Genomic DNA, 18,991 nt, shown 5'->3' on the forward strand with positions numbered 1-18,991 from the left:
CGGTATACATGACGTTCTCTAACATAAAAATGTTTTATGTAAAAAAAGAAATTGGCTTACATTCAAAAATGCTTTATTGAACGCACCTTCGAAGATCCTTTGATCGAAACGTTGATTGCAATAAATACAGCGAACAGTGCAGATTGTATTATTTCTGATGCACTACATTCTTATCTCGGAAGTGAGCAGCAAAAGGGAAGTCTGCAGAAGTCTGGTTTCATTGCAGTCGGGGGTTGGAGCTTTCAACTGCAGCAACACCATCAAACACTGATTTCTATTTCAGTGATCACTGTTTCAGATGGAGAGATTTATTATCAGAAATCGTTTAATCTTTTTTACAAATGCCCATGCTTGCTATGTCAGGGTTATAAACCGTCTGAAGAAATTGCAGATATTCATAAAACATTGATGTGTACACACAGAATAGAACCTCAAACCTGCAAGAGCAACATTCTTGCTGGCCAGAAGTAGTTTTGGCGCCATGCTACTGTAGGGGGGAAGCCACGCTTCATATGTGGCCTGTTATGTGCGGGTGTTCTATCGCAACATTTCATCCTTATCTAATATGCTGTTTCCCGGCCGGCCAATCAGAGACTGCCGAACTTGGGGTCCATGTCCATGCCGATTGATGACACACGGCATGTCACCATAGAGGCAGGAAGCCGACTGGATGGTAACGTCAACAGATGTACACACATGGGCGCTGATGAAGGGATCACGCTTGTTTAAAATGCGGTCCCTTGGCTGGAGGCCATTTTTAAATTGGATGTTTCTGTTGTCGCCAATCATCCTCGTCATTAAGCCCAACACGTACAAGCAGTAAGCACGTTGCTGTCTCTCGCCACAGCTTTGCGTTGGGCTTAAATAAAACTCAAAACAACTCACTGATTGGCGGCATCAGTTTATTAATAGCAAGGCAGAAGACTGGCATTACAACGTTCTGCAGATCAGACGTCTGGTCCTAATAATACTTAGGATGTGTGCTTCTCAGACGATATCCAGTCCAGAAAGGAGTGCATATGGCTATTCACTGGCCCCTTCATTGTTAGTGAGAACGTTCTGCATAGTCTGTTCTGTTCTTAAACTGAAGATGACCCGTCTGCATTGTCCTCGCCACGAGTCCAATAACAATCTCACTCCTCAAGCTGTAGATTGGATGATGGATATCGAGCAGGCTCTCTCCAATTAGTATACTCTAGATCAAATGAACCGGGTGAACGGACGCCATAAGGTGGTGCCGAGAGATCTCCCTCCATACGAGCAGCGGTATCTTATATCAAAGCCTGGGGAAGCGGCTTCCATCCACTGTGTAGGTCCGTCAGCGAGGAGTTTATTATGCCACTTCCAACACAGACAGGTGTAGTATGTGTGGGCTGGCTGCGTGCCCAAGGTAGGCCCTCTAGGGCATAGGGAAAGGTGTTTTTTTATGGGCCAGATGAATTGAACTTCAAAGCCCCTATGGTGGGCCCTACCTGGAGGGTTTTGGCTCCACAAATTGACTTGAAAGCTTGAGGAAGATATTCAGAGTTGGGGTAGTCGCAGCTGTTCTGACAAGTGGAGCTCATGACTTGGTTACAGACGGGAGCTCAGACGTCCAGGTTGTACCGGGGAGAGGTGCACCGCAGTACGTCCAGGTTGTACCGGGGAGAGGTGCACCTCAGTACGTCCAGGTTGTACCGGGGAGAGGTGCACCGCAGTACGTCCAGGTTGTACCGGGGAGAGGTGCACCGCAGTACGTCCAGGTTGTACCGGGGAGAGAGGTGCACCGCAGTACGTCCAGGTTGTACCGGGGAGAGAGGTGCACCTCAGTACGTCCAGGTTGTACCGGGGAGAGGTGCACCTCAGTACGTCCAGGTTGTACCGGGGAGAGAGGTGCACCTCAGTACGTCCAGGTTGTACCGGGGAGAGGTGCACCACAGTACGTCCAGGTTGTACCGGGGAGAGAGGTGCACCGCAGTACGTCCAGGTTGTACCGGGGAGAGGTGCACCACAGTACGTCCAGGTTGTACCGGGGAGAGAGGTGCACCACAGTACGTCCAGGTTGTACCGGGGAGAGAGGTGCACCGCAGTACGTCCAGGTTGTACTGGAGAGAGGTGCACCACAGTACGTCCAGGTTGTACCGGGGAGAGGTGCACCACAGTACGTCCAGGTTGTACCGGGGAGAGAGGTGCACCTCAGTACGTCCAGGTTGTACTGGAGAGAGGTGCACCACAGTACGTCCAGGTTGTACCGGGGAGAGGTGCACCACAGTACGTCCAGGTTGTACCGGGGAGAGAGGTGCACCACAGTACGTCCAGGTTGTACTGAGGAGAGAGGTGCACCACAGTACGTCCAGGTTGTACCGGGGAGAGAGGTGCACCACAGTACGTCCAGGTTGTACTGGGGAGAGAGGTGCACCACAGTACGTCCAGGTTGTACCGGGGAGAGAGGTGCACCACAGTACGTCCAGGTTGTACCGAGGAGAGAGGTGCACCGCAGTACGTCCAGGTTGTACCGGGGAGAGAGGTGCACCACAGTACGTCCAGGTTGTACCGAGGAGAGAGGTGCACCGCAGTACGTCCAGGTTGTACCGAGGAGAGAGGTGCACCGCAGTACGTCCAGGTTGTACCGGGGAGAGAGGTGCACCTCAGTACGTCCAGGTTGTACCGGGGAGAGAGGTGCACCGCAGTACGTCCAGGTTGTACTGGGGAGAGAGGTGCACCTCAGTACGTCCAGGTTGTACTGGGGAGAGAGGTGCACCGCAGTACGTCCAGGTTGTACTGGGGAGAGAGGTGCACCACAGTACGTCCAGGTTGTACTGGAGAGAGGTGCACCACAGTACGTCCAGGTTGTACTGGGGAGAGGTGCACCACAGTACGTCCAGGTTGTACCGGGGAGAGGTGCACCGCAGTACGTCCAGGTTGTACCGGGGAGAGGTGCACCACAGTACGTCCAGGTTGTACCGGGGAGATGTGCACCACAGTACGTCCAGGTTGTACTGAGGAGAGGTGCACCACAGTACGTCCAGGTTGTACCGGGGAGAGGTGCACCACAGTACGTCCAGGTTGTACTGGGGAGAGGTGCACCACAGTACGTCCAGGTTGTACTGAGGAGAGAGGTGCACCTCAGTACGTCCAGGTTGTACTGGGGAGAGAGGTGCACCTCAGTACGTCCAGGTTGTACTGGGGAGAGAGGTGCACCTCAGTACGTCCAGGTTGTACTGAGGAGAGAGGTGCACCTCAGTACGTCCAGGTTGTACTGAGGAGAGAGGTGCACCTCAGTACGTCCAGGTTGTACCGGGGAGAGAGGTGCACCTCAGTACGTCCAGGTTGTACCGGGGAGAGGTGCACCTCAGTACGTCCAGGTTGTACTGGGGAGAGAGGTGCAGCTCAGTACGTCCAGGTTGTACTGGGGAGAGAGGTGCAGCTCAGTACGTCCAGGTTGTACTGGGGAGAGAGGTGCAGCTCAGTACGTCCAGGTTGTACTGGGGAGAGAGGTGCAGCTCAGTACGTCCAGGTTGTACCGGGGAGAGAGGTGCAGCTCAGTACGTCTTCTCCTTCATGGTGTCTTCTGCCCTGCTTCTTCCTCAATGGGTGAGTTCACATGGACATTAATATTCTGATATTATTCAGGATGCTGGAGTGTTCCTCAGGGTACTTGAGTATTCCATCTATGAGTTGGCACCTGTAAGCGCCATACCCCTATCCTGTTTTTAAATGAACGCCCATAATACTAGCATATTACCACTTATCAGAATCCCCCAAATGATCGCTGCTGATATTAGACTGGATACTGAGGCATGCAAACACTCATTTGGGGTTTTGTGAGCTGTGTAGGCTCTGTTTCCATGACCATAGTCACAATATTCAGTTGTAGTACATACTGCATTTAAATAGTGATATTATTTTGTTGTTAAATTTATTTTATAAGTCTATTTTCGCTGGGCGCGCATGTCGCGGATATGTGTTGTCAACAGTGTCATCATAGACGCGCGCAGTAAGGCGGTTGTTAGTATCGGTGCATTTCTCTACACTGAGCTGAAATGAAACTATCATTGCACATAAATGAGGTAAATAAATATTTATTTACAACACATAAATTAACTTATTTACAATTATGCATACAGTATAATAACACATGAACTATTTACAATACAGGGAGGCACATACAACACTCATAACTATTTACAACCAGTGTCAGAGAGAGCGCACTCAAGTTGTTAGGAAATTCTGAGGGCTCAGAGTGCACACTGGACGCTCTGACCAAAGAGTCAGTTTATCAGAGCAGAGCAGATTTTCAGAGTGAATTTATTAACTCACCTTAACTGGGGCCCTATGAAATCCATTTTTATCTTTTCCTGTTTTCGGATATGAATTTTCCTGTTTTCGGATTTCTCTGTTTTAACACTTTGTATGCCACTCACGGCTATTCTCGGGTTTACACTCCGACCGTTGAATGCCACGGTCACGAGTATTCTCTCTCTTTTTTTTTTTATTAGCAATCTGAAATCATATTGCATCACGCGAGCCTACCGTTGGAGATCCAGGGACCGCCGGCGCTCAGATGTGAAAAAAGCGCCCCCTATCGTCTCCCACATGGTAAATCACCCTTTTGGAATGGACTCAATGAAAGTGAATGGGAGAACGGATTTCTGACTCCACATTTTACTTCTCACTGATGCAGCCGGGGTCTACCAGAGTTCATTCTGGAGCCTCTGAGCCACGGCGAATATGGGTTATACTGTACACACGATTGATCAATACATTTATCGATTTTTTCGAATGGCGATCGGAAATTGGAATAAACCATTTGGATACCATCTGACCTCAGGTAAGGAATCTATGTTATCAGTGTTAGGATAATCAGACTCGTTTTCACGGATATATAAGCGTATATGTGATATGGCTGTTTTGACTGTAAAAGCCATGAGGAAATAAGAGCAGCGATTATCAGCGCACGGCACGAGTGTGCGTGCGCACACATATACTATCGATCATCTAGCGTTTATTTGAAAACTATTCATAAATAGGCAGACAAATGACAATTTTCTGGAATATTCCAGTAAAAGGCGATTATCATAGGCATGGGTTGTTTTTTCCCCGAAAACGGGTGATTTTCAAAATGCTATCAAACGGAAATGAAGCGATAAAAATACAATCTGCCTTGACAATGTTTACTGGAAAATGATTCTTTGATAAGCGACGGGCAGATTAGACACATAGCCATAATTTAAAACATAGATTAGGCGATATTAACGTTAACATTGGCTGTGGATGGTGTCATTCAACAGGGTAAAAAGGAAAACACGCCCGGCACTGAAAGTGTTATGTTCCCGTTTTTGGATTTCTCTGATTTTATATTTTTTCCTTTGGATTTAACTGCCAGTGTAGTTCAATGTTCAGTTTCAGTTAGGTTGTGAGGTTTCTTTTTTCCAGTTCAGTTCAATGCAGTTCAACTGCCAGTGCAGTGCAATAACTAAATAATTATTAAATAGTTAAATAATACAAAATAATAATTTGTTTAAAAGAAATCAGAAAAAAACTGTAAAATGTAATTTTTTTCCCAAGAGATGTCCTTTAAAGGTTCATGCTTCTCCCCATCCCATTGTGATACATGATGGTTAGGCCTTTGTGTTTTCCTCAGTGAGGGATTCTCTTTTGTCGGTCAGCAGCGTTTTGTACTTGCTGAAGCTTCTCTGTATAATAATTTTTTAAGTTTAAATATCAACATTATCTGGCCATCCTCAGTACATAGTAAATACTATCAAACTTGCCAAAGACCAGATTTGGTACGGGCACACATACACACACACGCACGCATGCACAGTCGCACACGCACACAGAAATGGAGAATGGCTTATATGAACTATCCAGTTTTTAAAGTGTACTTGAAGGAGAGAGAGAGAGAGAGAGACACTGAGACTTGTTACGCACGACGCTAGTCAGTCTCGGAGTTGTCTCGGAATGGATTTGGTAGCTTTTTTCTGCGTCTCCGTAGACCGTGCCGCACCACCATTTTAAAGTCTTAGTGAAGATTGATTTATATGAAAACCGATTTATGTATAATTTAGCTAGCTCGTCAACGTTACTGTGATTAAAGCAAACTTTAATAAAAAAATATATATATTTAAATACATTTTCTTTTTATTATATTTTTTTCTGGAGGGGCGGGGCGTCCCGTTGGTGGGCGGGCCGCCCCGCCAAGGCAATGGTAGGGGAAACACTGTATTTATATTTTTACATATTATGCCCTTATTTACTGGTGCTTATTTTATAATACATTTCAGTTGTTTGTTTCATTATTGTTTGTATTGTTTATTAGGTGAGATACCTTCATACACATCTAGGTTATTCTTTTCCTTTTTAATCTCACCTGCACATTTGTGTTTCATTTGTTGCTTTGATATTTTTCTTTTGTTTGTGCAAATAAATAAATAAATAAACTAAAAAGGCTATACAGGCATATTGGTTGTAGGGATCTGAAAATATGTAAATATCGTATCCCATGTTTGCTGGTCTCCGGCTGCTCATGCCTGACCAGCAAATCAGCTAGTACATTTACATTTAGTAATTTAGCTGACGCTTTTATCCAAAGCGACTTACAAGTTTTGTACAACAAGACAGCAGGAAGGGACACTCTATCAGCTGAGTAACAATGTTCATCAAAGTGTTGAGTGCTACAGTGTAGGTTAGTTGCAGAACACAGTTCCTAAAGTTACACACTTCACAATGATGTAGACAGTATATTCAGTTAAAAGATCCTACCCTTAGTGCTGTTGTTATCCAAAGCTAGTACCATAATTAATGTAGCCTACATGTAAACTCGGTCCTGAATGAAACCCTTGTGTTTTAAAAGTCATACTGCATCAGGAAATAGTATGCTGTAGAAGCAAAATGTACCAATCAACATGTCAGTCTCGTTCCATAATGCAATGGCAACAGCAGTTTAGTTTTATTTGTCACATAAGGTACATGTACATTACAGTGTTCATATGAGCCCCCTGAGATTGTGCCTCATACAGTAAAAAAGTAATGTATTGGTGGTTGCTTTTCAGTAACATCTGCTTATACATGTACAAGTACTAGGGATGGGCGCAATGTTTCCCCAGATTGAGTGAGCGCATGAAATACTCAAGTAGTGTTCAATTACTTGTGGAGGGAAATCTATTTTTACGCATCTTAAAAAGCACAGCAGCAACAATAACGATGTACAGCAATATACCCGATACTTAATGCTTCAAGTTCAAGTTTCTTTAATAGTTGTCATACAGAAGTACAGAATACTTTTATACAAAATGCTTCTTACTGTTACGCTCCAGAGACTGTGCTAGACAAGATAAGTATGAAATAAAATAGTATAGCATGTAAAATAGAAGTAAAAATAGAGGTCACAGTGTTCAGTATAGACATATGTACAATGTTCGATGCAGAATAGAAGTAACTGAGTTACCATACAATATACAATATACTATGCAATGTACTAATATACAATACTATATAGTGCAAAGCAGAAATGGGATGAGGTACAATTTAGGTACAATTTACAGTAAGGTGTACGAGTTGTAGTGCAAATCCTTTACCAATAAATATAAAGTGTGTTTAGGTGATCTAAAGTGTGGAGAGTGGGTGCTGCAGTGTGTTGTTTGTTTAAAGTGAGTGTGTGCGTGTGGGTGTGTGTGCTGTGTGCATTTGATGGTTGTTGCATAGTGTTTATTGTTCGTTGAGCAGCCTGATGGCCTGGGGATAGTGCCTTCTTCACAACACTGTCAATGTGTGTGGTCCATGTCAAGTCCTCGGATATGTGGGCTCTGAGGTACTTGAAACTGTTCACTCTCTCAACCGGTGCCCTGTCGATGCTGAGGGGGCTGTAGTCCTTGACCCCCGACCTCCTGAAGTCCACAATCATCTCTTTTGTTTTGCTGACGTTCAGGGAGAGGCAGTTCTCCTGACACCACTGTGACAGATTCTCTACCTCTTCCAAACAAATGCTTATTGTTAATTAAAACAGTCCGTTACTTACCATTTGTAATAACTACATTACCTCCACTTTGTCTGCAGCAGGTCTCACCACTCATGGAATGTCAGTTTTCTTAAGAAAAAAGGATTTTGGAATTCAAGTCATTTATTTATATAGCGCATTTAAAAGCTCAGAGCCGACCAAAACTATAGACATAGTCACACAGTGGAACAGAGGACAATACAACATGACAAAAGACAGGAAGGACAGTCGATACAGTATATCAATACAGGAATAGGATATCCTCTCTTCTTTGGCTAGCAGAAACGTTAGTCATCCCAGTCAAAAAGTATGACCACTGCAGGCGGATGGGAATTTGAAGGCATATCAATATTCGATTGAAAATATTTTGGTTAACCGGATATCCTAACCCTTTTAGATAATGCTAAGCTAGCTGTATTCCAACACAACAAACCTTTTGGGTAATGTTGCTGCTGTCCAACTATCACGCTTCTACTGTTATCTTCCTGCAACAACTCGCACCTCACAGGATTTCAGAGCGAGTCTTCTGTTTGAGCGAGATTTCTGTTTCAGTGACAAACGGAAGCACTTCGTAACATGTGACATACTTAGTTGGTAACCAAATACAAATATTATGAGTTCCCTCATAAACTGCTCGAGTTCCCTTGTAGCGGAAAGGTACTCGTGTCCACAAAAACATTCCTGTTTACAAACAAAGGAGCCATGTGCAACTTGGGATTCCAAGTAGAGATGTTCCGATACCATTTTTTCCTTCCCCATCTGATTCCGATACCTAAGCCTTGGGTATCGGCAGATACCGATACTGATCCGATACCAGTGCATACATAAAAAATTCAATAAAAATATTATATAAATTATATATATATATTTCTTTTTTACAGATACTGTTTTATATATACTGTTTTTTAGTAATAACTAGAAAGTAATGGTATTTATTCAACAACAGGTGATTGTATAGATTAGTATTAGTATCATTAATAAATGAGTATGGGGCTGCGGCACTGCAGATATACCCTACTCCAATGATTCGCACGGACGTTAGACGGTGTTGCACTCGGGTCCGTGTACATTTTGATAGTTCGTTTTTCGTTTTAAACGAAAAAAAAAACTGAAATCGAAAAAACTGGGAAAAACAGAAATACAGAGCTGTTTTTCGTATTTTGGTGTCAGAATCAAATGAAAAAAAGGAGTCAATAATGGGCCGTGTACGTTTTGATAGTTCGTTTTTCATTTTTGATGTGAAGAATGGAGAACGGAACCACGTGACAAGTACATTTTTCAATGTAAAAGCCATGCACGATCTAACATTAACGAATATGTATAACGTTATGAATAAATACATGCATACAGATCTATACCAGGGTAACGTTCAGTTACCAAGAATTAGTTATTCAAGAATTATTGACCGCGGACATTCGAATCTGTGAATATCTTTCTAACTTTACCTAAGTCTCCCGATTGCGATACAATAAAGCAAATCTTCATCACAAAAATCATATTCTCAAAATAATCTGACGGGCAGATATTATTGCTGGCGGACCTATATCAGCCTGCGAGTCGCCTATTGCCGACCACTGAACTAGGATATCTGTTGGGTAACGTAGGGACAGACCATATTAGGCTATTACTTCACATAAAAGATCATGTCTAAATGAAATGCACAAAACGAAAAATGTATGTATCATAACGTTACCCTGGTATAGTGTATGCATACTTATTCATAACGCACTGGTTTTAATTGGCCTCTAGATGCTAATTCTGCTAACATCCTTGTATGGCAAATATGTTATCTTCATTTGATCGGGTACAAGTTGACTTTTGACTTCAGGTGTCAAATAATGACAAATGAGGTCTAATGGCTTGAACGTGTGCGGTTGAACCCTTGGCTACCAATTGAAGCTCGAGTGAATCATTTAGAGTTATTAATCAGATGCAGAAGCTAGCCGGTCCCAGAGTGTAATCCCAGAATTCAATACGGCCCTTGAACAATGCCAATTAAGATGGGTGTCATCCCAGAGGAAATCTTCTTAAGATCCAAATGTCCCCCCAAAACTGTCAAGACCCCTCGTCTCTTTCTTTGACACTCTCCCGTCTCTATGGAGCTCACTCACTTTCACATGCACTTGTTGTCAGTCTTGTCACACAAGTCGAGTCTCTCTCTTTCTGTCTTTCGCTTATTCTGTCTCTCTGTCTTTCTCTTACCCTCTGTCTGTCTCTCTCTTACTCTCTCTCTCTGTCTTTCTCTTACCCTCTGTCTGTCTTTCTCTTACTCACTCTCTGTCTGTCTTTTTCTTAATCTGTCTGTCTCTCTCTTACTCTCTCTCTCTCTGTCTTTCTCTTACCCTCTGTCTGTCTTTCTCTTACTCACTCTCTGTCTGTCTCTCTCTTACTCTCTCTCTCTCTGTCTTTCTCTTACCCTCTGTCGGTCTTTCTCTTACTCACTCTCTGTCTGTCTTTTTCTTACTCTGTCTCTGTTTCTCTTTCTCTTACTCTCTGTCTGTCTTTCTCTTAATCTGTGTCTGTTTGTCTTTCCCTTACTCTGTGTTTCTCTGTCTGTCTCTCTTAATCTGTGTCTGTTTGTCTTTCTCTTACTCTGTCTCTGTCCCCCCCACTCTTGCAGTGCACGCACACACACACTAGGGCTGCACAATTAATCGAAAAAAATAAGAATCGTGTGAGAGAATCGTGATCTCAATTCTGAGAGAAAAAGCGTGATTCACATTTTAGCAAGAATTGTGCAGCCCTAACACACACACACCCTCCGTGTGACACGAAGGCCAGGCTCAATACGAGGCGTCTTGTTGACATGGGCTTCAGAGCTGGAGCCTCTCGGTGAATGAGAAGTAGCAGGAGGGTCGTTATCTATGCCACTCGGTCCGTCGATGGGGCCTGGCACTGCCATGTGGCTCGGGGCTGCCACAGAGTGCATTGTTCCCCCGGCACAGCGCTTTCTCTTCCAAGCACTAGGGGAGGAGAGCCGGGGGGGGGGGGGGGGGGGGGGGGGGGGGGTGGGTGTGTGTGTGGTAAGGAAGAAAGAGGGAGGGAGGTGCTGCGAGGACATCAGAAGGATGCTACTGCGTTCGTTCGTTCATTCGTTCTCTCGCTCTCTCTAGACCCCTACATATTTGGAATTCCGTTTTTCTCTCCCCTCCCTCCAGGCTTCATGTAATGGATCCCAGGGAGGAGGGAAATGCATACATGTAGATGTGAAGGGAGAGAGCGGTTCTGCTGCTCTGTGGACTCTGTTGTGAGTTCCTCGCAAGAAGAGGTTAACCTAGAGCTATATGGACAGGCATCGTGTTTTTGTTACATTCAGTAAAAGTGTAAACCGAAAACTATGCTGTTTAAAATACACATAGTGTGTTAATGTGTAGATTGTGGGGCCTGTCTTTCTATTAGTGATGAAATAAAGAGGACACCTCGACATAACCACAATTTGTGGTGAAAAGCAGGCATCAACAAAGCTGCCAGATGCTGATGGGAGGGGCACTCTCTATGGGGTCAAATCTCACAGCGCATTAGACTTTAATGTTGGATCTATTGCGCTTAACGAATCTCTGTGATGTTTTCGTATCCATCCAACCATATTTAGTATGGCTGCCTTTTGTCTTTGATGTCATTCAATAATAATTTAAAACCTTGTTTGATGCCGACTTTGAGCCTTCAAACCTCCCTCTCAGGGCAAACCTCCCTCTCAGGGCGCAGTTCCAGGCCTGGGTCCCCCACACAGTTTAAAACCTGACAGTTTTTCTTCCTGTTTTGATACCCACACAGTTTTAAACCTGTAATAAAAGAGTAAAATAGAATAGACAGAATAGAATAGACAGACATAGAATGGATAGACATTCAATCATCCTAATCTACCCCACAAAGCAAAGCATCTGAACACACCTCTTCTGCTGTTCGCTAGCATTGGTGCAAATATTACCTACCAAAAATGAAATGTCCGTGCATAACATTGGGGCTCATTAGAAGATATTTTTTTGACTATTTATAGTGTGAATATGTTGACATGACATCAGATACTGCGTCTCAGCAAAGTCGTCGTTGAGAAATCATGCCCTACTTGGAATTTCGACTAATAGGAACTAGGAAGTCAGAACCTCCAGACTTAGATTGGAATGGCACCATTAATTGTATACACCCGATTTATGAAACGGTTCTGAATCTTGTTAAAGCAAAACACTGGGCCTCACTCTCTTCATACAGAAATGGCTAGCTAGCTAGTAGTGAGGCTGAGACAAAAGAAGAATGGTTTTATTGAATAAGGGGGGGGGGGGGGAATCATAAGGCAATTTTTCTCTCCCTCCAATATCTTTTTATTGGCTATCAAGGAAAATCTATTCATATAGACAAACATCACTGTTAAGGTTTCTTGTTATGAAAAACCAATCCACTAATTGTTTAGTTCCATGAAGTCAAAGGGTTAAATACCATCCTCATCCCTCCAACCTCCAACACACACACACACACACACACACCTATTTATCTGTAAACCCTCTGTATGACATGGTCACAGTGTGTGGATTCAGCCTCTTTCCAGGCCTTTCAGCTCTCATAGAGAGTGTCAGAGGGCAGGTATATAGCCAAGGCTTTCAGCTTGACGTGCATTGACCTCATTGGCCTCTAGCTTTGCTTTGCTTCCTGGTTTATTCGTGTCTTTGTGGCTCTCTGCTTTATGGTAGGGCATAAAAGAAAAAATTGTTTGGTTCCTGTTGGTTGTCAGTTAAGCCCATGGGTAGGTAGGGAATTTATTTTATTTTATTTTTTATTTTATTTTTTCCCACGGCGACTATGTATAGGGAATTTCTTTATTTAATTAAAATGTTCACAACAACATGGATGCATGTACTCTGCCAGCATGTTTAATATCCATAATACTAAAGGTTTGACTAAGATTTTTATGAAACTTTATTATTATTATTATTATTATTATTATTATTATTATTATTATTATTATTATTATTATTATTATTATTATTATTATTATTATTATTATTATTATTATTATTATTATTATTTTTTTTTTTTTTTTTTTTTTTTTTTTTTTTTTTTTACTCATAAAATTAATTGGGTCGCACCTAAATCGGCAGGGTTGGTCGGCAACCGGAACCAAACAATTTGTTCTTTTAGGCCTAGTCGGTCATGTATTCCCTATGGCAGCTGTGCCTGCTTGACCCTGGTCGCTGTTGCATGCTCTTATCCAGGGGTCTCTATACACCACCATTAGTACTAATCTGCAATGGCCTAATGTCGGCGGTAAACTGAGCACCAGTATGGACTGGGTATTCTGTCTGTGAGTGTGTGTGACTCCTAACCCACTAGATGCTCCCATGGTAATCTGGGGATAAGTTATAGTGGGGCCTCAGACCCTGGAGGTGGGTGGGACCTGTGCAGCAACCCCTATTGGGGTTGGCCCTTTTAACACAGAAATCTATCACAATCATTTTTCTATAGATTTTAATCACAAAAATCACACACAAATAAAAAAAATGTCAGGGAGGTTTTAACGTAAATTCTCTGCTAATTCAATTCAATAACAATGCACTCCTGATTGGAAAACGACCTATGAGTCTGAACAGAAACCGCAAAAGTCGTCTTGCGGTCTCACTTTTAATTTTGCGTTTAGACTAGTGTTTTGGGATGGAATTCTGCGTGCAGACGAGACTGAAAGGCTCGAGACGACGGAGCCCCGCTGTCACACGATTGGCGCAGATGTCACATGACCAGAAACGTCAGTGGCCAATCAGATCGCCTCAGGTTGTTGAGACAACCAGACGTGCTGTGAAGACCCGCCCTACTCTGCCTCTGATTCGCAGACTGTGGGTGGGGAATGTGATTGGACCAAAGCAGAGTCACTCACAGACAGTGGGTCCAGTCACTTAGTTGTGATAGCCGCGGGACAGATTCTTGTGTATTTATAAGTACTGCCAATGTAGCCTTCAGGTGATCGCCATGGATAGAATCAGACATGCTTTGTTTACGCTTCTAGGCTACTGGCGCATGTCTGTGATGTAAGCAGTACGCACGACGAGAGCCTTGACAACCCTTTCGTCATCGTTTTATGCGGTTTGACAGTTTAGATGATAGCGCAAAGGTTTATCGTTTCTAGGAATTCCACCCTGGAAGGTAGTCTCACTTTTTTGCGGTTTCACCCCGTAAAAACGCCGTTTCCGTATAAACGAAAGGCACATCCGAAAAAATATTTTTGCGGATTCACCTGCTAGCGTTTCCGTCTAAACAAGGCCTAAGATTCCCTAGATGGGAAAAGCAAGGCATACATACATTAGGAGATGTTTTCAACAAAAAGGATATTTGTAGTTATGATATACACAAAAAAATGTATCTCACCGGTTCCACATATTATTTTTACGCACAGTTATTGTTATGTTTGAAGGCTCACTGTGTTCCATAAAGGATACCAATTGTACACCACAGATACCACAAATTCTTCTATGAAAGAGAGACATCGAGAGGTTTTGTATCAGATTTTTATCATCAATTACTAACGTTCCTCGTATGAAACCCTTCACCTAGACTCAGTCTGGAGGAGGGATATACCAGACCTGGAAAAAGATTTTGATTGGCAAGAAGCCTGGGCAAATGTTCGACTTCCATCAAGGAACCCGGACCATCAACAAATCAATCTTAACTATATTCATAGGACATACTTGACTCCTATAAGACTAGGGATGCCCCCCGGACCCCGGTTTTGAACGGGAACCGGTACTATATTAGAAAATACCGGAGTATTTATAAGCTCCGACGTCCTCGGTACTGCTATCGATACTCTAGAGAAATTATTATTATTATTATTATTATTATTATTATTATTATTATTATTATTATTATTATTATTATTATTATTATTATTATTATTATTATTATTATTATTATTATTATTATTATTATTATTATTATTATTATTATTATAAAAGTTGCGAACGATCCTCTCTCTGTCTCTGCACGAGAAGCGAGCCGCAGCCAGCGAGTCAATTATTACACACACTCCTCGCGAGTCGCTCGCTAGTGCTACACATAGACATACGGGTACTACATACGGGTACTCCTTAATGAAAGTGCTCCCCGACGCCCCGTGCTATAGCGCGCTGCACACAGACAGCAGCTCTGCATGCACTGAGTCGTGATCATGGCGGATAGAGCGAAGCGTTCTAAAGTATGGATATACTTTACAAGGGTCAATGCCGACAATGCACGTTGCCACAAGTGCAACAAAACATTTGCCAGTAAGGGTGGCAATACGAGCAACCTATCAAAACATTTGTTGGCAAAACATGATATTAGCGTGCAGAAATGCGCCGTATTCGACTGCCTTGCGCGCAGTGGTCCATCTGCATCCACGTCCACTGCAGCCGGTAAGCCAAGATACGGAGTTTCCTAGGCTAGTAACGAATTATTACAAATAGGCTAATAAACAAAATAATTGTTTAGCTACAAATACTACAATCTAAAAACTTTTTATAGATCGTCAAGCTGAGGCGTCAGCCACCAATGTGTCCCAGGCCAATGAGCCCACCACACATCCTCCCTCTACCTCCACCACCCAAAGTCCTTTCACCCTAGCAGCTAGAGGAAGGATGACAGAGGATAGGGTGAACGAGTGTCACAGGGCTGTGACAAAGTTTGTTGTCAAAGGCCTGCACCCCTTCTCTACAGTGGAGTCCAAGGGCTTTAGGTAACAACTAATCATTCAGTGTATATCGTTTTTTTTGTATACATAGTTGTCTAACTTGTTTGTTGTTGTTGTTGTTATAATATAAGTTATTATTGAAGCAGCTATTCCCACCACTCCACACAAATTTACAATAATTCAATCATTTCTAATCTTTACTGTAGGGAGATGACCAATGCTCTCAACTACAAATATAAAAATCATAAAAAAATAATCAAAAAGAACCGATAAGAGTATCGATAAAGTACCGAACCGTTAAGCAGTATCGATAAGAGTAGTAGTATCGATAAAATCCTAACGATACCCATCCCTATATAAGACTGAACAGAATGGGTCTTAAACAAGACTCCAAATGCTCCTTATGTACAAATGGGGACGAGGGGACATTTATGCACATGTACTGGGACTGCCCACCAGTTAAGATATTCTGGAAAGAAGTGACCCAGCAATTATCAAATCTCTTAACTCTGAATATACCTGTACACCCCTCTGTATTACTGCTGAATCATGTTTTTGAGTGTGCAGTACCTATACAGCTAAAGAGATTGGTTTTATCTGGTATCACAGTGGCTAAAAAGCTGATAGCATCACAATGGTTTCAACCGGAAAAAATGTGCCGGAAGGTCTGGATTCTTACATATCTCGATGTGATTTATCTAGAAATATCTACAGCAAGAATTTTGGGTCTCAATGAATCCAAAATGACAATGTGGTTAGAAGTGGTGGAGAGAATAAAAGCTAGCATATAATGGTAGTGTCTGGTTAGGAGCGAATGATAATGGATGGATTATCCATTGGGGGGTCCAGGGGGGGGGGGGGGGGGGGGTGCGAGCAAGAGCATATGTGTGTAGGGTAATAAATAGCAGGTATTAGGGGTATATCTTGTATAAGACATTTATCTAAATGGTGATTTCATTGGATGTGCACTGTTAATTAATGCTTGTATATCTAATCTTGTGTTGTCATGTTTGTTTATGTTTGTTTAAAAAATAATAAAAAAAGAAAATACAAAAAAAAGAATTCCCTGCTATTTTTGTGTCTATAATTATCCCAACTTTATGCTCATTTTATGCCTATGTTTATTTTGTGTACATCACTGCTGTGAAGCACTTTGAGCTGAAAGGTGCTATACAAATAAAGTTTATTATTATTATTATTATTATAGGTCCAGTATGCATGCCTCATCATGGCAGGCTTGAACAATAACCGTTCAGGCTTGAACAAAAGATAATGTGACCCAGTGGATTTTACCATATAATTTAACCATGTAGAATAAGTTTGTTAATTTGTGTCCCAAGTTTCATTGACTCCCCAGGTCCCCCACGGGCACACATGAGATCTCATCTGCTAGTCGTGGCAACAAGAGTAGCTTGATTGATTGAATTGATTGATTGAAAAGTTTATTAACAGATTGCAGAATGGGTACAGTACAGTACATCTCAATACATACAATTGTTAAGGGGATGCAGACCAGAGAAAGACTTTCGTCTTGTTTACACCAGGGTCCCCCATTTTCAATTCATCATAACATATATGACATACATGACATACAGATAGACAGTACTGCTACATCTATACATTTATGACATATCAGATTTGCAAATACAGTACTGTTTGTGATACAAAAGTGTCCAGAAAAGGAGTGTATATACATTTGGCGTAGAAACTGTACATTGGAGGAGGTTGGTGGGGTGGGGTTGGGTGGGTTGGGTGAGGGCTGTACATTGGAGGTGGGGGGGGGGGGGGGGGGGTTGGGTAGGGGACACACACACATTTTACACTGTACATTGGAATGTTGACAAAGCCTTACTTGGTCATTTACTGTACAACTAGGTTAGGACATTTGTAGGGGCCAGTTTCGAATTGCAGTCTCACGTAGGTGTTTTTTGAGAGTGTTTTTGAAGGTGGGTAGTGATTCACATTCCTTTACAGCTTTAGGCAGGGCGTTCCACATTGATGTGGCATAATTGCGAAACGTGTTTAGTCCCTTGTTTGAGCCGAATCTGGGTTTTACATGATTTGTGGAGCTCCCTCTGGTGTTGTGATCGTGGTATTCACTGACCTTTGGGAAGTATTTTGACATGTACATGGGTACCTTGGTCGCGTAGTGTATCTTGTAGACCAGGCCCATTGCAAGTTGCTGTACTCTGTCGTCTACTCTAAGCCATCCTAGGTTGTCAAAGTGGGCAGGGGTGAGGTGGGTTCTAGGAGTCAGGTCAAGTAGTAGTCTGACTAGCTTGTTTTGAGATGTTTTGCAGTAAACTTACCATATAATTTAACCATGTAGAATACGTTTGTTCATTTTTGTTCCAAGTTTCATTGACTCCCCAGGTCCCCTCCCCCACGGGCACACATGAGATCTCATCTGCTAGTCGTGGCAACAAGAGTAGCAGCCCCCCCCCCCCCCCCACCACCACTACACTCGTTGGCAGCAGATGTCTCCAGCTCTCTTCTTCTAGCATTCAAGGGGTGTTTGGCTTTTTCTTTTCACAATGGTTCCCATAGCAATGTGGGGGTCCACGGTGGCTGAACAGAGAGGGACGGAGAGGGGACTCCATTATTATGATCGGACATGACAACCATATATGTCCCCAAGCCACAGAGATACAGGGTTCTCCTCTCTTTAAGGACTGTTTTTAACCATTGCTTACGCATAGTTGAGTGACCAGAATAAATCAGGTAGAGGAAGAGAAGGTGTGGCATGTGACGATGAGGTAGAGGAAGAGAAGGTGTGGCATGTGACGATGAGGTAGAGGAAGATAAGGGGTGGCATGTGACGATGAGGAAGAGAAGATGTGACAATGAGGTAGAGGAAGATAAGGCGTGGCATGTGACGATGAGGAAGAGAAGATATGACAACAATGAGGTAGAGGAAGATAAGGGGTGACAATGAGGAAGAGAGGGGTTGGCATGTGACAATGAGGTAGAGGAAGAGAAGGGTGGCATGTGACAATGAGGTAGAGGAAGAGAAGGGTGGCATGTGACAATGAGGAATAGAAGGGTGGCATGTGACAATGAGGAATAGAAGGGTGGCATGTGACAATGAGGTAGAGGAAGATAAGGGCTGGTATGTGACAATGAGGAAGAGAAGGGCTGGCATGTGACAATGAGGTAGAGGAAGAGAAGGTGTGACAATGAGGTAGAGGAAGAGAAGGGCTGGCATGTGACAATGAGGAAGAGAAGGGCTGGCATGTGACAATGAGGTAGAGAAGGGGTGGAAGTTGGATTTGAACCCACAACGTTGCACGCTGCAGTACATTACACCCCTCTCTGTTCAGTGACGGTAGCTTTTTTGAATGGGCCAGTGTATCCAAAAATAT

At 43.0% G+C, this 18,991-nt stretch overlaps 1 protein-coding gene across 1 annotated transcript in view; it reads left to right on the forward strand.

Annotated features, from left to right (window-relative positions):
- LOC311245104 (CUE domain-containing protein 1-like) overlaps positions 1 to 18,991 on the forward strand; it is an 86,965-nt gene that overhangs the window by 40,884 nt on the left and 27,090 nt on the right.

Source organism: Notolepis coatsorum (assembly GCF_963971535.1).
Source record: "Notolepis coatsorum genome assembly, chromosome: 1".
NCBI classification, from domain to species: domain Eukaryota; kingdom Metazoa; phylum Chordata; class Actinopteri; order Aulopiformes; family Paralepididae; genus Notolepis; species Notolepis coatsorum.